This window comes from Arachis ipaensis, chromosome B4, assembly GCF_059453495.1.
Source record: "Arachis ipaensis isolate K30076 ecotype BB chromosome B4, ASM5945349v1, whole genome shotgun sequence".
In the NCBI taxonomy this organism is placed as follows: Eukaryota; Viridiplantae; Streptophyta; class Magnoliopsida; order Fabales; family Fabaceae; genus Arachis; species Arachis ipaensis.
The window spans coordinates 129,158,377-129,166,919 of record NC_142439.1 but is presented as its reverse complement, the minus strand read 5'-3'; positions in this window follow the sequence as shown (position 1 = coordinate 129,166,919).

The following is an 8,543-nucleotide window of genomic DNA, read 5'->3' as shown; positions in this document are numbered from 1 at the left end:
TATACAACCCCAAATGGCCGGAATATGTTTCTTAATGTTTATGGAATTAAAAGAAATAGGCAAAGAAAGGCATGCTTTTATTTTATCCCATTATTATTTTTCGCTTGGATTTTGTCCAGGTACTAGACATGAAAATCTATCTAGCACATGAATTATGTATGTGCAGGTTAGGCTTAAACTCATCATCATTAGTTACTTCAATAAGAATTATTGGATCAGTTCATGAATAATATTCATGGTATATATTACTGTGATGATGTTATAGAGAATGAAACATAATTAAATTTTGAAGAGTGAGAGATTATTCTTTTATGCTCTAATATATAAGAGCAAAATTCTTTCTTTTGCTTTGACAAGTTAATAGAGAAGAAATTTATTTCTTTATTGTTTTTGTACGATTTATTACTTGATTTGAACCTAAGAAATTAATTTTTTTTCTTTTTTTTTTCTTCAGTATATTTGCTGTTGTCTTCCTTTGTAATTTTTTATTTATTTATTTTTTTTTACTAAAAATATGGAGACTTGAACCCGCAACCTCTTAATTGAATATAGAGAGACTATGTCATTTGAGCTATTGCTTCTTGGCCTTTGTAATTTTCTACTTGCTTTTCTTGTTTTCATTAAAATAAAAGTACTTGTATTTTCTTTAGAATGAAATAATATATAATCTATATTAACAAAATAATTAAAAAATATTAAATTATATATTTGGCAACCCTTGCATAGAAATACATGTTATTTGATATTTTTGTGTTCCCACTTGAGTATATTAGTACTCACGGAATTTTTGCTAAATTAAGGTTGTATTAATTAATTGGTTAGTAAGAGGAATATCCATTGGTTAATAAGAGCCTTTCCTTCTCTAACTTTGTTAGTTTAATACCCATTTTCCATAATGTCCATGCATAATTGCATATACCCTGTTGGAATGTGTTTTATTTGGTTACGTGTTATCCTGCTTCTATATTTTTATTTTCTGCTGCTGGATTATTTTGTTTTATTCTAAGTACTTTTTGCACCCTTATAGTTAGCAACCATTAGAATATTAGATGCACATATGGATAATATGAGTTTTTTTTAATAAATAAAATAAATATTTTATTTAAGAATATATATATAAGTTATTTGAAACATTTTTATCGATTTGTGCAGCATGTCTTATTTCATTTATAATATAAACGAAATAAGTATGTGCATATATAAACGAGATATATAGGACACATCAATAAATACACATATCATGTTTGTATATATGTAAATGAGATATATATGTACTTATTTCATTTACAGTGTGAACGAAATATATACATACTTATTTCGTTTACACTGTAAATAAAATATACACTAAGTTAAAACGTTGTCACTGTAAATGAGATATAGTACGACAAATTTCAATTGGCTATAAAAGGATCTACAAATTATTGATATTCTCTACAAATATCTCAATCCTTCTTTTCATCTGTTTCTTCAATAAATTTAGTAAAAATGTCTAGTGGTAGTGATTTTTTTATTGTAACATTGTATCCTAACTATCACATGCGAAACAGTGACATTAGGGTTATATTTGAGTGTGAGAATTCTATTCTATGCGCACTTAGAGAACATATTCTTTATCTGACTTAAAGAGTCTGATATTGACGCACCTCGGTGGTAATGAGAGAAAAGAGGTTAGAAGAGTTAGGTACAAGATGCTAGCACCAATAGAAAATGGTATATTTCAATTTCGTCTGCTCTGACTTTTGGTGATGAACATGTGCGCTTCATGTTTGATGTTCACGGGAGAATCATGGTTGAATAAGTGATTGAGCTCTTTGCGGAGGTTTGTGATGTTGGTTGTGGTGGTTTTGGCCGCTCGAATTTCGCCCAGGATGATCCACCTCTTGCACAACCACCCCTACACTGTGCTAGACCAGCAGTATACAAGGACGTGGACGGTGAGAAGTCCGATGAAGAGTATATTATCGATAGCAATGAAAGTAATTCCTTTGAGGATAATGACGAGGATGAGTTCGTACCAGAGACTCCGATTGGTGGATCAGTTCAATACCTTTTGCCTTCTTCGCAACCAATTCTAGAGTTATCAGCTGTACCCAACCACTATATTACATGGATTTGGATGCAATGCACGAGGTATCTCCATTTTTCAATATGGGTGTGGATGATTACAACATAGATGGTGGTGTGGAGTTTAGGGTTAGTCACAGATTCATAACGCAGGCGAACTAAATGTTTACCGACAACTAAATAAAACAAATGTGCATACCTCATGCAATTGTAACTGATCTAACGCTGTACGCCATCGGTGGATTCTCTGTTCATACTGGTCCCTACTTTGCTGGGACATATCTATCAACCTGTTCACATATGCAACAATCAAATTGTCTCACTCCAAGCAATAAAAATTTTAATTACATAAATAGAATGAATAAAAACCGTAAATGAAAATAGTTACCCCACAGCTACTCAGGTGGACACCACTAAAAAAATCCTATGGTATATCCACAAGACCCGGAGTGGAGTGCATCCAACCATGTCGGTCATATCTTGATGTGTTGCATGACTTAGGGAGTGGTAAATCCATGCAAGCATTGCGGATCCCCAAGACAGACCGCAATACCTAGCGAAGTCATCCAAAAGTGGCAACCATCTGTTATGCACTTGATTGATTGACTTGTCCATTATCAGGTAACTCTCGATCAGCAACAAGATGTAACACCTCGTGTACGAACAGAAGGTGGCTGGATCTGCATCCACTGGCATGTGCTAGACTCGGTCTCGAAGCCATGTCATATTGATACTAAACGACTCCTCCTTCTGGGCACCCTGTTGTTGAGCATGAGGAGGCCTAGCACCTAGGAGCTCCTCTACGTACTCCCATGTCGGACGCTGATACCAAGTCTGGAAGTCATGCAAGCACCCACCCGCTGGCTCTCCGAGTATGTGTAACCCTAGGTGGTACGTAACCTCCTGCAGGGTAATGGTGCACTCACCCTATGGCAGGTGGAAATTGTGGGTCTCTAAATACTATTGCTCCACGAATGCAGCGATTAGGGAGTTGTCAAACACTGAAGTCCCTGAGCTGCACCGTGTCGCCAAACCCAGTCTCCCCCAAGTAAATGACAATATCGTCTGGTGGTGCAAGAGTGTGGCTCACCCGCTTAGGTAGTAGTAGGCGAGGCCTCTGTCAAAAAATGAAACATTTTAATAACAAATCTTTTTCAATAGTAAAATTTTGAATTTCAAACTAAGTTCTCTAGCAAATTCAAAATTAAAATTAAAAATATAAAATTCGACTTAAAGAAATAAGATAACGTAATAAGGCAGTTAATGAATAAATTAAACTAAATTAATTAGTAAATTAGCATTTACTAAAAATACATTCGACACATAACAAATGCTAATAACTTGCCAACTAACTTATTTTATATTACCAAAACATAATCTATTCTACTCATGGATAACAACACCAAATCTATCAAAGTATCCTAACTATAATCACATATGTTTATTTATTTAAAAGATAAAACAACAACACTGACCTGGAAGTCAATTGCTCCTGCGTTGTATCAAGTAGCATACAGGCGGTTGACATCATCGTACCGTGTATTTGTGCGCACCATAACATCCAAGTATCTCAAGAATATCAACAAGACGTGCGACAAAGAGAAAAATGAAGGTTGATGGGTATGGATAGTGACACTACAGGCGCTGTGAAGGAGTTACTTATATAGGCGCGTCTAAACCTTATCTCGTTTACAGTGTAAACAAAATAAGTATGTGCATATCTCATTTACACCGTAACAAAATAAGCCACGTGTCAGATTACATGTACAAAGGTAATACATGTACTTGCTGACGTGTCTTATCTTATTTACGATGTAAATAAGATATACACATACTTAGACTAAACGAAATAAGACATGCTACATAATCGATAAAAATGCTCTAAATAATCAATATCCGTAAATAAAATATTTATTTTATTTATTTAAAAAATTCGAATAATATGTCATATACATATACTATTATTAAGGACAATACTGTGATGTACATGTAAAAACTAGCTAGTGCACGCATCATATATTAAAATTTAATTAATGGTTCAAATTCAATGTATAATGAAATGGTTTAATACATAATTTAAATATGTATCAAAGGCGTTATTACTTCAGCACATTATAGTTACACCTATAAGCTGCACATTGCATATTTGTATTCTTAGTCTTATTTTAGATCTCCTCAATAAAAAGTAAAACTATTATTTTATTCGGGAAATCTTTATTCTATATGATATGCTTATATGAATAGTGCCATGATGATACGTATCTATAAAAAGATAGAAGACACAATATAAACACACGAGGATTGATAGAGATAGAAATTGAACCAAAGCATACATCAATAATTCGAATGATTAAGATGCTCATATCTGTTCGTCGACTTCCCCAATGAATCATCTTGGCTTTTCTGTAAACTCCATTACACCACTTGCTTTTCTTTTTAATTTACAATTGTCATTATCCGAATTCTATTGATCAAATTTGAAAAACTGAGAATAATTTAGATAGACTCCATAGTTAGTTTATTTTTTTACTTAAATAAATATCATAAATTTAAATATTTTTTGTGTATAAAATAATTTATTGACTAAAAATAATTTTTTAAATAAAATTTAGATACGTGACAAATAAGTGAATTTAGCAAATAATTTATATAAAGGAAAAAATAATAATGCTCAAATTATGATATTTTTTGGACAAACTACAAAAATAAAATGATTAGAAGCCAAAATTATTATATTACAACTTTTTAAAATAGCACACATATTTGCAACTTTTTATATCTATGTAAACCACTACAAGATGTAGCAATTTTGAGTTGCATGTAATCCGCTGAAGTGTGTAGCGGATTACATAAGAAAGCGTGCTGACAAAAAACTGCTAGAGGGTGTAGCGGCTTAAATCACTACTACCTATAGCGGTTTATGAAAAAATATGTTGTGCTCGAAACCATTACACCCTGTACCAGATTATGTATACTTGGAACCTCTATATATAACCATGGAAGGCATTTGTGTTGAAGTAGAGTGTCATTTTCAAGATGGATAGTGAGGAGAGTTTTCTAGCTCTAGTGCATTGCTTTGAAAAAATTAAAAAAAGCAAAAGGTACGGTGTTAAGTTTACTGATAGAAAATCATTGGGTGTCTTTATCTGGTCATCAAATACATTGTCAGAGTTAAAAATCAATATATTGCAAAAGTTGGGGGTGTGTGGGACAAAGTGGGTGAAAAAGTTGTTTTACAAAATTTCTATTGCTGTTGTGTCAACTGGTGTGAAGTATGATACATTTGTGATAGGGTCTGATGAAGATATGTAGGTTTTGTTTCATTATCGGCAAAGTTTTCTGGAAGTGAGAATACATGAGCTATATGCCAAGTTAGAAAATGGTATCGACAGTTCTAGGGCATTAGCGCCAAATCCTCATTCGACTATGTTGGGGGTGCTTTGACTTCAATGCATGTGGTTTCACCTGCTTGTCTGTTGGTTGCTCCTCCATTTGTTGCAGTTGGGATGACTAGTTCATCCCGTCTGATTCCTGATTTTGAAGGTGAGGGTGGACCGGATTGAGTTGAAAATGCGATGTGAGAGGATGATTCGAATGAATAGCCCGTTGACATTGTTGGGGACAGTGATAAAGATACTCGGAGTAATCCACCTACACATCATGGTCCATCGAGTTCTGGCACGCAGCAACATCCTCCACATTTCTCAACCTTGAATTTGGAAGCCATCGGCCAACAGCCAGACGTAGATCCTACGTTTGGGGTTGAAGGATTTCCATGAGGGAACTGCTACTACGGAATTTCAAATTGGCCAATCTTTCCAAAATAAGGAGAAAGGTGTGTTGAGTGTAGAATTATAGCATCCATCGTGGAGTTGAGTACAGGGTGATAGAGTCAGATCATCTTAAGTACCATGAGAGATGTAAGGAGTTCGGTAAAGATTGCATGTGGTTGATTCGCATCACACTTCGACAATGAAAGAATACCTGAAAGGTTAGAAGGAACAACGGATCTCACACTTGCTTGGCTACACCGATTCCAAATAATCACTGACAGCTTGATTATCATGTCATTTGTGCGAGGATCTTTCCATTGGTTAGAGCTGATGCTGTGATTATGATAAAGGTGTTGCAGCAAGCTAGTGAAGCAACCTATGAATTTAGGCCTAGTTACAGGAAGGTTTGGATAATGAAACAGAAGGCAGTAGCACAGATCTATGGAGATTGGAAAGAGTCCTATGGCGAGTTGCCCCATTGGATATTTGGTGTGTAGTCCACCATGGAGGGAACCGTTGCACTGTTGAAGACTTCTCCAGATAGAGTTGGTGATTAGGTTGATGAATCTACTGTATATTTTCATCATCTTTTCTATACATTTCCTCCTTGTATTGAGGCATTTTGACATTGCAAATCACTAGTCAGCATCGACGGTACTCACTTATATGGCAAGTATGGAGGTACTTTGCTTTTGGCTATCGTGCAAGATGGAAACTCGAATATCTTGCTCATTGCGTATGAACTTGTGGAAGAGAAAAATGCAGAGTTCTAGTATTTTTTCGTGACCAACCTGCGTCAACATGTGATCCCGCAAGAGGGTATTCTGGTGATCTTTAACAGGCACAATGGAGGCACCGGATAGTGGACAATGCCTATATCTTACGTAGACAATGTCGTTGAGTTGGTACAAACGGTCTTCATCTGCCATTGTTCCACTTGAATATGCACGCTCCAAAAAATCCAAATTCAATCCTAGCCTCCTCCTCTTTCTCTCCCTCAAGAATTTTCTCTCTCTAACCAATTTTTCTTTCCACACCAAATGAAGGATCCGCGACTGGCTATTATGATTGTATAGCCATCCTTCACGTAAACTGCGACACCCTACAGCAGTTTACAACAGTCCACATATTTTTTTATAAACCCCTATAAGCAGTAACGATTTATGCATGACACAATCGCTATACCTTCTAACAATTTTTGGTCAGTACGCTTTCCTACGTAATCCACTTTACAGTTCAACGGATTGTTGGGAATAATACACCATTCCCCCTTGAGAAAATACCTTTCACAAAGAAATAAAATAGACACAATCACAACACAATAATTTAACGTGGAAAACCCCAATTACTGGAGAAAAAAAACCACGGCCGTTGTCAAATGACAACCAGAGAATATCACTATGTGAAAATTGTTACAACACATAGACTTCTTTCTCTCTAACACCGGCACCCCAGTACACCCACACTCTCAAAGCAAATATTTAACTACACCTCACAATACTCTCTAATCAAAGAGTATAGAGGAAAAGAAAAGTCAGATACAAGCTTTAAGTGTTTTCGACTGGTGCAAAAAACATGGAGAACTTAGCCTCATATTTATAGCCTAGGCCACCCACTCCATTTGCTATCCTAAGTAATCTGGGACTAATTCAACTAAATCCTAACAATCTCCACCTTGATTGAAATAGTCACACATCTCCAGCTTCCATAGTTAACACTGACAATTCTTTGCTGCCATTGTCTATACCGACAATCATAGTTCAGAGAACTATCATACTCCACCATGAAAGTATACTCACTTGGAATTAGACCACTCCAAGCATTTCGCCTTGGTACAGATCGAAATCTTGCTGAAAATTCATGGTGCAACTTCCAAATTGGCTTTTCTTGGAAGTTCTTCAGCCATCGACATAACTCCGCCACACACCTTGCATCTCAACGCCAACCAATGCCCGTGTGCAATTGTGGACCCGATTGCCACAACTTATCCTTATCCATGGCAGTGCAGCAATACCATGAGGATACTTCTTATCTTCAACACCTTGTGCAAACCTAATTGTATCAACACATCCTTGACTTGTATTTGCCACAAGCCAAAATTGATTCTTCCATCAAATTTCTCTATTTCAAGCTTCACAGCACTTGAATATCCTGACATTGTTGCAACTGTATACTGGAATAGTATAACTCAAATGTAGATCGTGCACTAGGAAGGGTCCCCAGGAAAGAGAGGTGGGTCACAATGGACACACTTAAATACCAAGTCTTTCCTTAGCCAGAACCTTTCCAAACTGCACTCTCACAGTGTCACACTGCCTTCTAGCAACAACAACAGCAACCAAAGATCAACCTCAAGCCACAGGACAAAATTCTTTTCTGATGTGGAAGGTCAGACTAGGCTGCAACCACAAAGCATACTAAGAATAAATCCCACCGAACCGAAGCTCTAATACCATATGTTGGGAATAATACACCATTCTCCCTTGAGAAAATACCTTTCACAGAGAAATAAAATAGACACAATCACAACACAAGAATTTAACGTGGAAAACCCCAATTACCGGAGAAAAAAAACCACAGCCGTTGTCAAATGACAACCAGAGAATATCACTATGTGAAAATTGTTACAACACATAGACTTCTTTTTCTCTAACAACGGCACCTCAGTACACCCACACTCTTAAAGCAAATATTTAACTACACTTC